Source organism: Somniosus microcephalus, chromosome 8, assembly GCF_052327205.1.
Source record: "Somniosus microcephalus isolate GS21.2 chromosome 8, FLI_Smic_1.0, whole genome shotgun sequence".
Lineage (NCBI taxonomy): Eukaryota > Metazoa > Chordata > Chondrichthyes > Squaliformes > Somniosidae > Somniosus > Somniosus microcephalus.
In genome coordinates this window covers 259,739,602-259,754,157 of record NC_140994.1, presented here as the reverse complement: position 1 = coordinate 259,754,157, position 14,556 = coordinate 259,739,602, and the positions used below count along the sequence as shown (strand labels likewise).

Below are 14,556 nucleotides of genomic sequence, written 5' to 3'. Positions count from 1 at the left end.
CCAAATACGATGTGTGGCTATCTATGTCCGGTTTACAAAAGCTGTACAGTTCCAAAGCAAATGTAAACGCTGCCTTATACAGCGGAGAAACCACGTGCTTCTCAATTGTTTGGGGGATTATTTTCACTTTAGGATTTTGTACTTGTAATTTTGCAAATGCCAACTCTATCAGCCTCCTCCTCAGGCCCTCACCATCACAGAAACCAGTCTTCAGCCAATTCAATTCACTCTATATGATATCAAGAAACGGCTGAGCGCACTGGATACAGCAAAGGCTCTGGGACCCGACAACATTCCGGCTATCGTGCTGAAGACTTGTACTCCAGAACTAGCTGCGCCTCTAGTCAAGCTGTTCCAGTACAGCTACAACACTGTCATCTATTCAACAATGTGGAAAACTGCCCAGTTATGTCCTGCCCACAAAAAGCAAGACAAATCCAATCCAGGCAATTACCGCCCCATCAGTCTATTGTCAGCCGTCATCAAAGTAATGGAAGGTCTCACCAACAGTGCTATCAAGCGTCACTTACTCACCAAGAACCTGCTCACTGATGCTCAGTTTGGATTCTGCGGCTCCCGACCTCACTACAGCCTTGGCCCAAACATAGGGAAAGGAGCTATATTCCTGAGGTGAGGTGAGAGTGACTGCCCTTGACATCAGGGCAGCATTTGACCGAATGTGGCATCTAGGACCCCTAGTAAAACTGAAGTCACTGGGAGTCAGATGGAAAACTTTCCACTGGCTGGAGCACAAAGGAAGGTGGTTGTTATGGTTGAAGGTCAATCATCACAGCCCCAGGACATCGCTGCAGGAGTTCCTCGGGGCAGTGACCTAGGCCCAACCATCTTCAGCTGCTTCATCAATGACCTCCCCTCCAACATAAGGTCAGGAATGAGGATGTTCGCTGATGACTGCACAGGGTTCAGCACCATTTGAAACTCTTCAGATAATGAAGCAGTCTATGCCTGCAGCAACAAGACCTGGACGACGTTCGGGCTTGGGCTGATACGTGGCAGGTAACATTCGTGCCACAGAAGTGCCAGGCAATGACTATCTCCAACAAGCGAGAGTCTAACCATCGCCCCATGACATTCAATGGCATTACCATCGCCGAATCCCCAACGATCAACATCCTGGGGGTCACCATTGACATGCCACTTAATTGGACCATTCATTTAAATATTGTGGCAACAAGAGCATGTCAGAGGCTAGGTATTCTGCGGCGGGTGTCTCTCCTCCTGACTTCCCAAAGCCTTTGCACCATCTACAAGGCACAAGTAAGGAGTGTGATGGAATACTCTCCACTTGCTTGGATGAGTGCAGCACCAACAACACTCAAGAAGCGCGACACAATCCAGGACAAAGCAGCCCGTTTGATTGGCACTCCATTCACCACCTTAAATATTCACTCCCTCCACCACCAGTGTACCGTGGCTGCAGTGTGTACCATCTACGAGATGCACTGCAGCAACTCGCCAAGGCTTCTTCAGCAACAGCTCCCAAAAACATGATCTCTTTCACCTAGAAGGACAAGGGCAGCAGTTGCACGGGAACACCGCCACCTCCAAGTTCCCATCCAAGTCACACACCATCCAGACTTAGAAATATACCACCGATCCGTCATCATCGTCGGGTCAAAATCCTGAACTCCCTACCTAACAGCACTGTGGGAGAAGCTGCACCACACAGACTGCAACGTTTCAAGACACCAGCTCACCACCACCTTCTCAAGGGCAATTAGGGATGGGCAATAAATGCTCGCCTTGCCATCCATGCCGACATCCCATAAACGAATAAAAAAATAACGGTTTAAGAGATTTACTTTGACATTCTTCGACTTCTCCCGAATGCAGTTGCTGATCATAGCATGTATTCGAGCCCAAATGGATATTGGTTTATTTAAATGCACATTTAAGGTAGAGAAATCGCATTTGGTGCTTAAGAGAACCATAAGCAGATCTGTAAAATTGGACGTGGAGACAAAGAAGAAGATATTAGGAGTAACCACCAAGAAATCTGTAAAAGAGGTGGACTTAAACGATGGTCTTAAATCAAGAGAAGCTGATGGTGAGGCGAAAGTTTAGGGAGCGGAGTTCAGAATATAAGGCTCAGATGGCTGAAGGCAAGGCTCCCAAAGGCGGGGCAAAGGGATTGGGGATTCTCAAGAGGTCAGCGGCGGGGGAACGCAGAGTTCTCAGAGGGTTTTGGCGTTGGATTTGATTATAGCTAAGGATGGGCCAGGCCATGATGGCATTTAAACATGAGAACGAGAATTTTAAATTTGAGGCGTTGGGTGCCTCTCTGAGGGACGGTACGGAAGTCTCTCAGATGAGAATTGCATTCTGCAGAAACAGGCCAGAGACAAGTGTTAATAGAATACTCTCAGGCCAAGTAACATTTCTTTCTTCCACTACCAAATGAGCAATGTGAGGAATGTTGTTGATGAGGAGGCGAAATACTTTGTACTTCGGAAGAATTCAGCTAACATCAAGCACTCTAGATCAGGCATAACCAAATCAGATTCACAATAAAGCTTTCTCTACCATTTCCTAGTAACTTGCCTCAATTTCAACCTCAGAAGGGCACAAATACCACATTTAAACAACTGCAACAACAGACGTGTTCTGGCATCTCTTTGCGCAGTGAGAAATGAATGCTCAATTAGAGGTATGTTTGTGCAGCAGACTCGATCCTGCTTCGGTTTATTTATCTTCCTCTTCCTTAATTGCCTGAGATGTTTGGAGACAAATGTAATCTTTCCCAGTAGCTACTTGATATTCGAGCCTGGACTCTTCCGTAACTTTTTGGAAAATGTGCTCTGGACGTTCAACAGCGTCTGGATATATGTTAATGATGAATTTTAAGGCTGGCGATTGCAACTGAATCCAACAATGTCATTATCCTCTGCATTAGTATAGTGCTTTTGTCTTGTTAATTTTCTCATGGGTCTGATCGGAATTGTGAAACAACGATCCAAATCATTCACAATCCTAACAGTAATACTTTTCTTCGCAGTCGAACAGATGTGAGGCACTGAGAATGTTATAACCGGCAGCCAGTCATGCAATTAGGACGGAAGAAAATTCGCCAGTCAAGAAAACATTTTGCATTCATTTCCAATTCTTAAATGTTATATTTTGAATGAAGATAAATTCCTTTCCTAGCAAATATTAATGAAAATGTTTGCATAATATGTTTGACGCACCTTAATGATTATGGGTTAATTTGGGTGAAAGTAAATTTCCTTTTAAATAACAATATTATTGTTTAGAAGAGGCAAATTACAAATAAAACAATTGTTAAAAAAATACCGGTAATTAAAGTCTATAAAGCAACACTTGGGAATATTTGCTCGTACACCGGGGAATTTTGATTGTGCAGTATTAAATATAGATGTTGAAATTATCAGTCATTGAAAGCAGTTCAGCTTTAAGAAATTCCTAGTGCAATTATGGGTAAGGACTCTTTGTGTCGCTGTCTACCAATAAGAAACAAATAGGCTGCGAGAGATCTACCTCCTCCTCCATTAATACTGAACACAGAGCAGAAGCAAAGGACAAGGCAGAGGCTGACTGCATTTAAACCGTCGAGTCATGTCGAGAAGGACCGCTCAGGTCGAGATTTTACGTTTAGCAGTTTAATATCGGCATTTTCACACAGCAGACAACGGATTTGATTGTACAGCGACCAAGATAAGAGAAAGACACTGCCGCAAATGTTCGTACAGTTATAAGCTAATCCGATCCAGAACAATGCCGAAGGCACTCAGCCGTCGGTCGTCTTTAATTGTCCTCATGTTTTCCTGGGACCTTGTTTTCGGACAAATTCGATACTCTATTCCCGAAGAACTGGAGCGCGGTGCCTTCGTTGGGAATATCGCCGAGGATTTAGGCCTAAGCCTTCGGGAAATGAGAGCTCGCAAATTTAGGCTGGTCTCTGATGACGGAATGCATTTATTAAAGGTAAACCTGGAGAGTGGCATTTTAGTTGTGAACGAAAGAATCGACAGGGAAATGCTCTGTAGACAAAGCTCGACCTGTTCTGTTTCTTATGGTGTAGCGGTAGAAAATCCTTTGGAAATGCATCGCGTTGACGTGGAGATATTGGATGTAAATGATAACGCGCCCAGTTTTACGAAAAACAGATATTTTTTTCAAGTCTCTGAATTAACGGCAGCGGGAGCGCTCTTCACTCTCGAGAGCGCGCGTGATGCAGATGTGGGTACAAACACAGTCAAATCTTATCAAATCAGCACAAACGAACACTTTGGCCTGAAGATCCACAGCAGAAGCCATGGGAGTAAAATTGCAGAATTAATATTAGAAAAACCGTTAGACCGCGAGCAACAGTCGACATTTCAACTGACACTGACGGCCATTGACGGTGGGGCTCCACACAAATCTGGCACAGCAGAAATCATGATCACTGTACTGGATGTAAATGATAACGCGCCTGTATTCGATCATCAAATATACAGGGCTAACGTAATAGAGAACGCACCTAAAGGTACCTTGGTGGTGACAATAAACGCTGCTGATTTAGACGAGGGTACAAATGGCGTGGTAAAATACTCTTTCTCCAATCACGTTTCTGAAACGTTTCGGGAGTTGTTCAAGTTGGACCCAGAAACGGGAGAGATCAGAGTTGAAGGACCACTGGATTTCGAAGGAGAAAATGTTTATGAAATTGAGGTACAGGCTGTGGACAATGGTATACCCGCATTAGTTGGGCGCGCCGAGGTTCTAGTTGGATTAATTGATGTTAATGATAACGTCCCAGAGGTAAAAATGACCTCGGCAACCAGCGAGGTACGTGAAGATGCTGCTATCGGGACTGTAGTCGCTATAATAAGTGTGATGGATCGCGATTCTGGTGAAAACGGACAAGTACAGTGTCGAGTGCCTGCGAAGATCCCGTTTAAACTTCAAAAGTCTTTGAATAACCAGTATAATTTGATAACCAGCGATACACTGGATCGCGAATCTACTCCGCTATACAACATTTATATTTCCGCCTGGGATGCCGGGTCGCCCCCTCTTTCAACAAATAAAACCATCCTGATTTCGGTTTCTGATATAAATGATAATGCTCCACGGTTTACACAATCGTCATATAATGTGTTCCTGATGGAAAACAATACTCCGGGCGCATCGATATTTGCAGTTACCGCTTTGGATCCTGATTTGGACAAGAATAGCGAGATCTCTTATTCGCTCTTGGAGACTCGCCTACAAGATATGGCTGGCGACATTACTGTTAACTCGGAAAGTGGGCGTATTTACGCGCTGCGCTCCTTTGACTATGAAAAACTGAAGAATTTCAAGATCAAAGTTCAATCTCAGGATGCTGGATCGCCCCCACTGAGCAGCACTGCCATCGTGAATGTTATTGTCTTGGACCAAAATGACAATGCTGCGGTCATTGTTTCACCTTTAAAGCGGAACAGTTCAGCGGCGGTGGAGATTGTACCCCGGTCAGCAGATCCAGGATACTTGGTTACAAAGATTATTGCTACAGATGCAGATTCCGGGCAGAACGCACGACTTTCCTACCGGCTCATAGAAGCTACAGATCGCAGCATTTTTAGTGTGGGATTTCTCTCTGGAGAAATCAGAACAACTCCAAGCTTTAAAGACCAAGATGTCCTAACAGAGAGACTTGTAATTTTGGTAAAGGATAATGGGCAGCCGAGCCTCTCCAGTACTGTCACAGTTCTCCTTTCAATCCAGGCTAATGTTACGGCAAAATTCTCTGAGCGAAGAAACAAGCCTAGAAATCCTAAATTATTTTCAGATTTAAATTTCTTGTTAGTCATAACTTTAGGGTCGACTTCCTGTATATTTCTATTAATAATAATTTCTCTGGTCACCCTGAAGTGTGAACAAGACAGAAATATATACGGTTACACGTCCAGAATCTGTTGCTGCAGGCAGAGGAGTTCAGCTGATACATTTACTCGGAGACCTGTCCCAAAAGCAACTTTAAATTACACCGACGCTGGTCAGATTCTCCCTATTCGGGAATCGTATAATTACACTGTTTGTCTCTCTCCTGAATCCTCTAAGAGTGATTTCTTGTTTTTAAAACCGTGCCATCCGACCTTGCCTCTGGATGATATCAACGTTCGTGACACAGGAAGCTAATTTAGGTAGAACATCTCTAATGTAATTGATGTGCATTCACTTTTGCAAGTCGCGTGTGTTTACAGGTAGACAATGTACACACACGTACAGAGGGACTGAGAGAGGGAGTCAGAAATACAGCGAAGTAGGTCGGTGGCACAGAATAGGTATTTGTATAGAATGACACATATATTAGAGATGCTTTCTCATTATGCAATTTTGTGATTGTTACTCTCTTTAGAATTCCTGTTGAGCTTTTTAAATATTTAACCTTTTCAGTTGAACTATAGAAAAGTCCGATATCGGCAACTTCTAAAAGCTCCATGACAGAAACAGTTCCTCTACGGAGCGGTAATCTTTATTTTCAGTAGTATATGTGCTACTTTGATATCCTTGCTTTCATTGTTGCTTGTGGTGAAAAGTTGTTTTTATTAAATATCGTCCGCTTAGAAACATTCCGTGCTTCTCTGGAATCTGTCGAGAGAACTAGCACCTGTTAGGTTATGCAAAATTATGATTATATTGGAAGAGATTCAAGGATATTTCTGGTTCTTCCGGGGATGCGGCTACCTAGCTGCCCTTCGCGCTTTTTTACACATTCGGAGCATATGGGATCCACTAGAAGTTAATGCCGATTCCTAGCTGCCGTTGATGAAGTGGTGGTGAGCCACATTCCTGATCGGCTGCAGTCCATGTGGTGAAGGTACTTGCACAGGGCTGTTAGGCAGGAAGTTGCAAGATTTTGATCCAACGACCATGTAGGGACCGCGATATATATCGAAGTCGGGATGGAAGGTGACTTGGACGGGTATTTGGAGCAGGTGGTGTTGCCATGCGCCCGCTACACTTGTTCCTCTAGGTGGTGGAGGTCCAAGGTTTGGGAGGAGCTGTCCAAGTACCATTGGGGAGTTGCTGAAATGCACCCTGTAGATAGTGTATATTGCAGCCGTTGTGCGCCGTGTTGGATGGAGTGGGAGCGGCTATTATGAGTCAACCACATTCAGTGCGACTGGATTCACATGTAGGGTAGATCGGGTATGGGCAGCAATTTATATTCCCTGAAAAGCACTGACCAGCTGGATTTTCACCATAATCTAACAACTTTCACCCAATGAGAGCTGTACCAATCAGCTTGCCAAACGGCTATTTGTTTTCGGATGCAATGCGTATTAGACAGCAGTTTCTGGAGAACCAATGTGCACCCACTTTAACAAACACATACGTACATTATCCTCCTGAAGATTTTCCTTAAATACAGATGCGAGCTGAAATATAATGCAATGATGCATTTTGAAACGAAGACTTGGAAGAGGCAAATGGCACAATGTTAACGAGTATGCAGGAATAGAGAAAGCTGGGTTTTCACATGCACAAATCTTTAAAGTTTGCAGCAAAAGTCCATAAGGCTGCTAATAAAGCATGCGTGATCGTGGACTTTATATAATTCGATAAATTCGTTATCGCCCCGTTTGGGGCACTATATTATGAAATGGTGAAACATTTGCACCAGGTTCTAATGAATCTGACGTTTCCTTAAATTAGCTTTTAACATTCCTGGAAAGAGCTGGAGCTCTAAATCAAGCGCTAGTGACCTAAGCTGTGCGCGACAGGGGTGCTACCAGCAAAGCAATAATGAATTTCAGGTACGATAGCAAAATACTGCAGATGCTGGAAATCCGAAATAACAACAGAAAATGCTGGAAAAACTCAACAGGCCAGGCAACATCCCTAGAGAGAAAATAGAGTCGACGTTTTGGGTCTAACCCTTTTTCAAAACTGGAAAGGAAATGAAATAGATCGAAGGGCAGGGCTGGGAGAGAACAAAAGAAGTGAAGAGACATTAAGGGGTATTCAAAACGAGACGAGATGGTGATAGGACTAGTGGAGACAAAAGACGGCTTAAGATTAGGTGTGAAATGTTCTGGCAGAATGAGAGACAGCTGCCATGTGGGAGAGAAAAAAAAGGGCGGGTGGGAAACGGCCAAAACAAAGAAGTGGATGAAATATAAGCAAATGTAATGGGGGCAGAGGTTATGATCTGAAATTGTTGAACTCGATGCTGAGTCCGGAAGGCTGTAAAGTGCCTAATCGGAAGATGAGGTGCTGTTCCTCGAGTTTACGTTTACTTGTCCTTTGACTCCTCTCATTTCCTCCAAATCAAAGGTGTTGCTATGGGTACCCGCATGGGTCCTAGCTATGGCTGCCTTTTTGTGGGATATGTTGAACACTCTTTTTTCCAGTACTACTCGGGTCCCCTCCCTCACTTCTCCTGGGACATTGATGACTGTATCGGTGCCGTTTCCTGCTCTCGCCCTGAACTGGACAATTTCATTCACTTTGCCTCCAATTTCCACCCTTCCCTCACCTTCACATGGTCCATCTCCGACTCTTCCCTTCCCTTCCTCGACTTCTCCGTCTCCATCTCTGGGGATAGGTTATTGACCAACATTCACTACAAGCCTACTGACTCCCACAGCTACCTGGACTACACTTCCTCCCACCCTGCCTCCTGTAAGGACTCTATTCCATTCTCCCAGTTTCTCCGTCTCCGTCACATCTGCTCCGACGATGCCACCTTCCACACCAGTGCTTCTGACATGTCTTCCTTTTTCTGCAACCGCGGATTCCCCTCCGCTGTGGTTGACACAGCCCTCGACCATGTCCGTTCTATCTCCCACAATTCTGCCATCACCCCTGCCCCTCCCTCCCGGAACCACGATAGTGTTCCCCTTGTCCTCACCTTTCACCCCACCAGCCTCCACATTCAACAGATCATCCTCTGCAATTTCTGCCACCTCCAAAGTGATCCCACCAACAAATGCATCTTCCCCTCCCCTCCCCTTTCAGCATTCCATAGGCACCGCTCCCTCCGAGACACCCTAGTCCACTCCTCTATCATGCCCAGCACCCCTTGCACTTAGCGCGGCACCTTCCCATGCAAGCGCAGGAGATGCAACACCTGCCCTCATACCTCCCCCCGTCCCATGGTCCAGGGCCCCAAACACCCCTTCCAGGTGAAACAGCGATTTACTTGTACTTCTTGCTATCTAGTGTACTGTATTCACTGCTCACGATGTGGTCTCCTCTACGTTGGGGAGACCAAACACAGATTGGGTGACCGCTTTGCGGAACACCTCCGTTCAGTCTGTAAGGGGAACCCTGAGCTTCTGGTCACCTGTCACTTTAATTCACCACCCCATTCCCACTCAGACCTCACTGTACTCGGGCTCTTACATTGTTCCACGGAAGCTCAATGTAAACTCGAGGAACAGCACCTCATCTTTCGATTAGGCAGTTTACAGCCTTCCGGAGTCAACATCGAGTTCAACAATTTCAGATCATAACCTCGGCCCCCATTACATTTTTGCTTATATTTTATCCACATCTTTGTTTTGACCCTTTCCCCCCCTTTTTTTTCTCACCCACATGGCAGCTCTCTCTCATTCTGCCAGAACATTTCACACCTAATCTAGAGCCATCTTTTGTCTCCACTAGTCCTATCACCATCTCGTCTCGTTTTGAATATCTCTAATGTCTCTTCACTTCTTTTGTTCTCTCCCAGCCCTGCCTTTCGATCTGTTTCATTTCCTTTCCAGTTTTGAAAAAGGTTTAGACCCGAAACGTCGACTCTATTTTCTCTCTAGGGATGTTGCCTGGCCTGCTGAGTTTTTCCTGCATTTTCTGTTGTTATAATGAATTTCAGGTGCTATGCAATTGGGAATGTTCCTTCACACTGGCCCCTTCCAGCTCTTAAAGGGGAGGTTGCATTATTCTGCAGGTCCTCATTAGCATCATTGCTAGCTGCGAATGCAACCTGCAAGGAACTCAATCCCCTGATCGTGATGGCTGATCCCACTCCCAGGAAGAATGCTTGTCATTTCACGGACGAGGCATTGTAGGCATTGGTCGTGGGAGTGGAGTGAAGGAGGGCAGTAATGTTCCCAGATACTGGAAGGGGTCCATTGTCCCAGGTATTCAGGGAAATGTGGAGGGAAGTGGTCCAGAAGTTCTCGACCAGTAGTGTGGTCGTATGCAGGCTGACACAGTGCAGGAAGACATTCAATTACCTCACTCGGGCAGTCAAGGTGAGAACATGATTCAACAGGTCCTACATACGAGCATCGTAACTTCATTCTGTTCACACTGCACACACCACCACACACCCACCACTCACCCACCAAGCATCTGCACCTACTCAACTCACATCCACATCTCACGCCTTGCCTACGATTACAGCTATTCAACTATGGCAGGCATATCTCATAAACACATAGCTGGACACTGACTCTTGCATTCGTTTCTCTTGCAGGCCAAGATGGCTCACAATAGGAGAGAGCAACACAGAACAGGCAGGGGTGATGCACAGCTCCAGCAGCTTTCGGATCTGGAGTAGCGAGTGCTGCGACTCATTCGGCAGCCGGTGGTGGGCGGGCTGGACGTCAGCAACATCGCCCCCTTGTGGGCAACAACGGTATGTTTATCCCCTCTCTTCTCTCATTCTACTTCTCCCTCACACCACAAGACTTTCCCAATTTCCAGCTCTTGAGACTGTCTGCATTCCTTGCTGCCTTCCTGCCCCCTTGCATCACCTTAAGTCACGACTTGTGCCTTTATGCTTTCAAAGAATCTTCAACTAGATGGCCAACCTGTCCCTGAGCCTCCCACTGAGAGTGAGGAAGGAGAAGAGAAGGAGGGGCAAAGCACCATGTCATTTCATATTTCACCCGGGAAGGCACCACCTCAGATTCTGGTACTGCATGATCTTTAGAAGCAAGTATAGTAGAGGGATCTGCACTGGGTGATGCACTGGGTGCAAGCGGGCTGCAGCATGGCCAAGGGGAAAGGTTAGCTTGGGAGCCAACGCCCTGGTGGGCAAGTGTGAGCAAAATTTATGCTGCACGATGGAGAGGTGTTCACAAGAAAGCTGAAGGCCATGCACTCCCAGATGATAAGTGCATTCATAAGGCTGCCCAACAGCCTCTCCACAACGGTAAGGAGCATGGAGGAGTTAGCCTCCAATATTGCATAGAGCTCTCTGCACATCATGGAGCCCATCATTTCCAATCTGCAGAGGATGGTGGACTCCCAGAGAGATCGTGCAGATCCAGACCTCATGACACATGTCATGAGAGATGTGTCAGCCTTTGCTGCAACACATGCAAATGCAATGCAACATCTTAGTGCTGTAATGCAGGCAATGGTTGGTGGCATCAAAGCTCCCACAGCTCTGATGCAGTCGCAGCTTGATGCCATGCAAGCTCTGAATGCTAACATCATTGATGGGTCCACCACAGCCCATCGGGGATCTCACGGTCTCACAGTTTCACAGCAGGCCATCAACCTGTGCTCCAGAAGATCGGTAGGGATGCTGACGTGCTGCCCCGGGGAAGTGGCAGTGGTTCAGTGGAGCAGGAACCTGCTGTCCTCTATCAGGATGATAGCGTACCTGATCCCACCACTGGAACTCCACCATTACAATTGTTGCTGCCTGTCATCTGGCCAGCACCAACTGCCGCCACACATCCTGAGGTGGTGCAGTGTACAGCCGTGCCTTCCAGGCCCAGTGCTGGTCGAGGGTGTCCCGCAAGGCCATCTGTAGTCTCTGCCACTGAAACTCCGCAGACTTCCACCAGGCCTGCTGCACCCACAGGGGCGACACTACATGGGAGCAGTAGATTAGGGAAAGGTCACTGGGGAGACAGTGCCTAGGAGCAGTTGATTCGGGAAAGGCAATTTAAATAGGGAAAGTAATGATTTGCACAAGGGTGATTAGTTAATATTGTTGCTGTATATATGTGGTTGCTGAATTTGGATACATGTATTGTTGGAATGTTGCAGGTTTTGGGCTGTGACTCATTTCAGCTTCAGTGTGTGGTATAGAATGAGAAATTGACGGAAAGCTGGGCACGTGCTGAGCAACCAGGACGTGGCATCCAATCCATTGGAAACAAAGTCTGAGAGGCGGTAATGGACCGTCCTTCCACAAGGCCTATTGAGTGGCGGCCTCCTTCATTGCTGATGTTCGTGCTCCTGTTCCTCCTCCTCCTCCTCCTGGTCGACCTTGTCCTTGGCCTCCTCTTCCTCCTCCTCCTTCTCTTCCTCCTCCTGAGTTGGTGTGGCTATACCTGGGGATAATGGCTGCACCCTCATGATGGCCAAGTTGTGCAGCATGCAGCAGATCAGGATGAAAATGGGCACTCGCTCAGCTGTGGACCAGACGGCTCCTCCCAAATGGTCAAAGTAGCGGTACCATTGCTTGAGCACTCCCGTGGTCTGCTCAATTATGTTCCTGTTGGCAGCATGTGTCTCATTGTGTAAGTGTTGGGCTCGAGTGCTGGGGTTGCGGAGGGGATTCATGGGACAGGTGGAGAGAGGATAGCCCTTGTCTCCCAGCAATAATCTGTGAGCTTGATGTGATGGCTGGAAGAATGCTAGCACACCAGTCAGCCACTGGATGAAGGCAATGTAGCTGCTTCCAGGATAGCGGGTATTAATGGTGAAGATGCGTTGTGTGCAGTCGCACATCAGCTGCACTTTAATTGAGTGGTAGCCTTTGCATTTACAGAATATCTCAGGGTTGTTATGTGGTGTCCACAAAGCGATGTGGGTGCAGTCAATGTTGCCCCTTATGGGGAAGGAAGCTAAACTGGCAAAGCCACATGCATGCTTGAGCTGCTTCTCTCTGGTCATGCCGGTGGAAACGTACTCCCTTCTCCTTCTGTTGAGAGCATCTGTGACTTCGCAGATGCAGTAATGCATGGAGAACTGCAATATGTTACATATGTCTCCTGTTGCACATTGGAAGAATCCGCTGGCGTAGAAATTGAGGGTGATGGTGACTTTGACTGCCACTGAGAGAGACGTGGTGCCCCTGATGTGAGTATCGAGGACTGGCTGCAGGAGGAGGTAGAACTCTGTGGCCACTTCCTTGGTGAAGTGGAGCCTTGTAAGACACTGCTCCTCAGTGAGATTGATGTAGGAGAAATGCTGCTGGAATACCCTGGGAGTGTAAGGCCACCTGCTGAGAGCTCTGTTGGCCCTGCTCCCTCTGGCCACATTTTGCAATCTTTCTCTCTGCCTCGGCTGCCTGTAATAATGATGCTGGAGCGCGGGATGCATTGCCAGTACAGCCACCATTAAATGATGGAAATGTTGCACTACCAACTGTAACCCAGATGTACGTGATACATGTTTCTTAGCCAGAATACTCCTTCAAGTTGAAAATGCTGCAACTGCGAGGAGGGATGATAAAGAGTGGCAGAGACCAAGTAGGCCTCAGAGTGGCGAGAACAGCGGCGGGAATCTTGGCAGCGGCGAGGCTATAAAGAGAGGCAGAGACCAGGTAGGCCTCAGAGCGGCGAGAGCGGCGGTGGGAATCATGGCGAGGCTATAAAGAGTGGCGGAGACCAGGTAGGCCTCAGAGTGGCAAGAGTGGTGGCGGGAATCACGGCGAGGCTTTAAAGTGCGGCGGAGACCAGGTAGGCCTCAGAGTGTACTAACCTCCAGTCTCCAATCTCAGAGAGAGGGAGTGAAGTGAAAAGTAATCGAAGAGTGACGTCACCAGAAAGCAGGTAATGCTTGGTTGGTGAGTATTTCTCTCTTTTTTAAACTTTAACTCTGTGGTTTATAGTTTCTAAGCTCACTGTGGTGTAGCAGGTACTGTTTGTAAACCAGGGCCCTTAAATATACCATTTAACTGTACTGTAATTGGTGGGATTGATTTGATTCAACTTTATTGCAATTAATTAAAGGGTAAGTCATGGCAGGACACCCCGGTGCCGTGGTATGCTCCTCCTGCGCTATGTGGGAACTCAGGGACACTTCCTGTGTCCCTGACAACTATGTGTGCAGGAAGTGTGTCCAGCTGCAGCTACTGGCAGACCACATTGCGGTGCTCAAGCTGCGATTGGATACATACTGGACCATTCGCAATGCTGAGGATGTCATGGATATCACGTTTAAGCAGTTGGTCACACCGCAGGCAAAGGTTGGACAGGCAGAAAGGGAATGGGTGACCAACAGACAGAGTACTATGTGCAAGCAGGTAGTGCAGGGGTCCCCTGTGGATATCCCCTGTCAAACAGATACACCACTTTGAGTACTGTTGGGGGGGTGGCTTATCAGAGGAAGGCAGCAGCAGCCAACTTCCTGGCAGCAGGGGTGGCTCTGCTGCACAGGACAGGAGGAAAAAGAGGGGTAGAGCAATAGTAATAGTGGATTCTATTGTAATGGGAATAGATAGGCGATTCTGCGGCCGCAAACGAGACTCCAGGATGGTGTGTTGCCTCCCTGGTGCAAGGGTCAAGGATGTCTTAGAGTGGCTGCAGAACATCTTGGAAGGGGAGGGTGAACAACCAGTTGTCGTGGTGCATATAGGTACCAACGATATAGGTAAAAAACCAGTTGTCGTGGTGCATATAGGTACCAATGATA

General features: G+C 47.0%; 1 pseudogene; it reads left to right on the top strand.

Moving 5' to 3' along the window:
• The first annotated feature begins 3,294 nt into the window (after positions 1–3,294).
• Positions 3,295–6,293, top strand: LOC147114315 (protocadherin gamma-A6 pseudogene; annotated as a pseudogene).
• Positions 6,294–14,556: the final 8,263 nt, after the last annotated feature.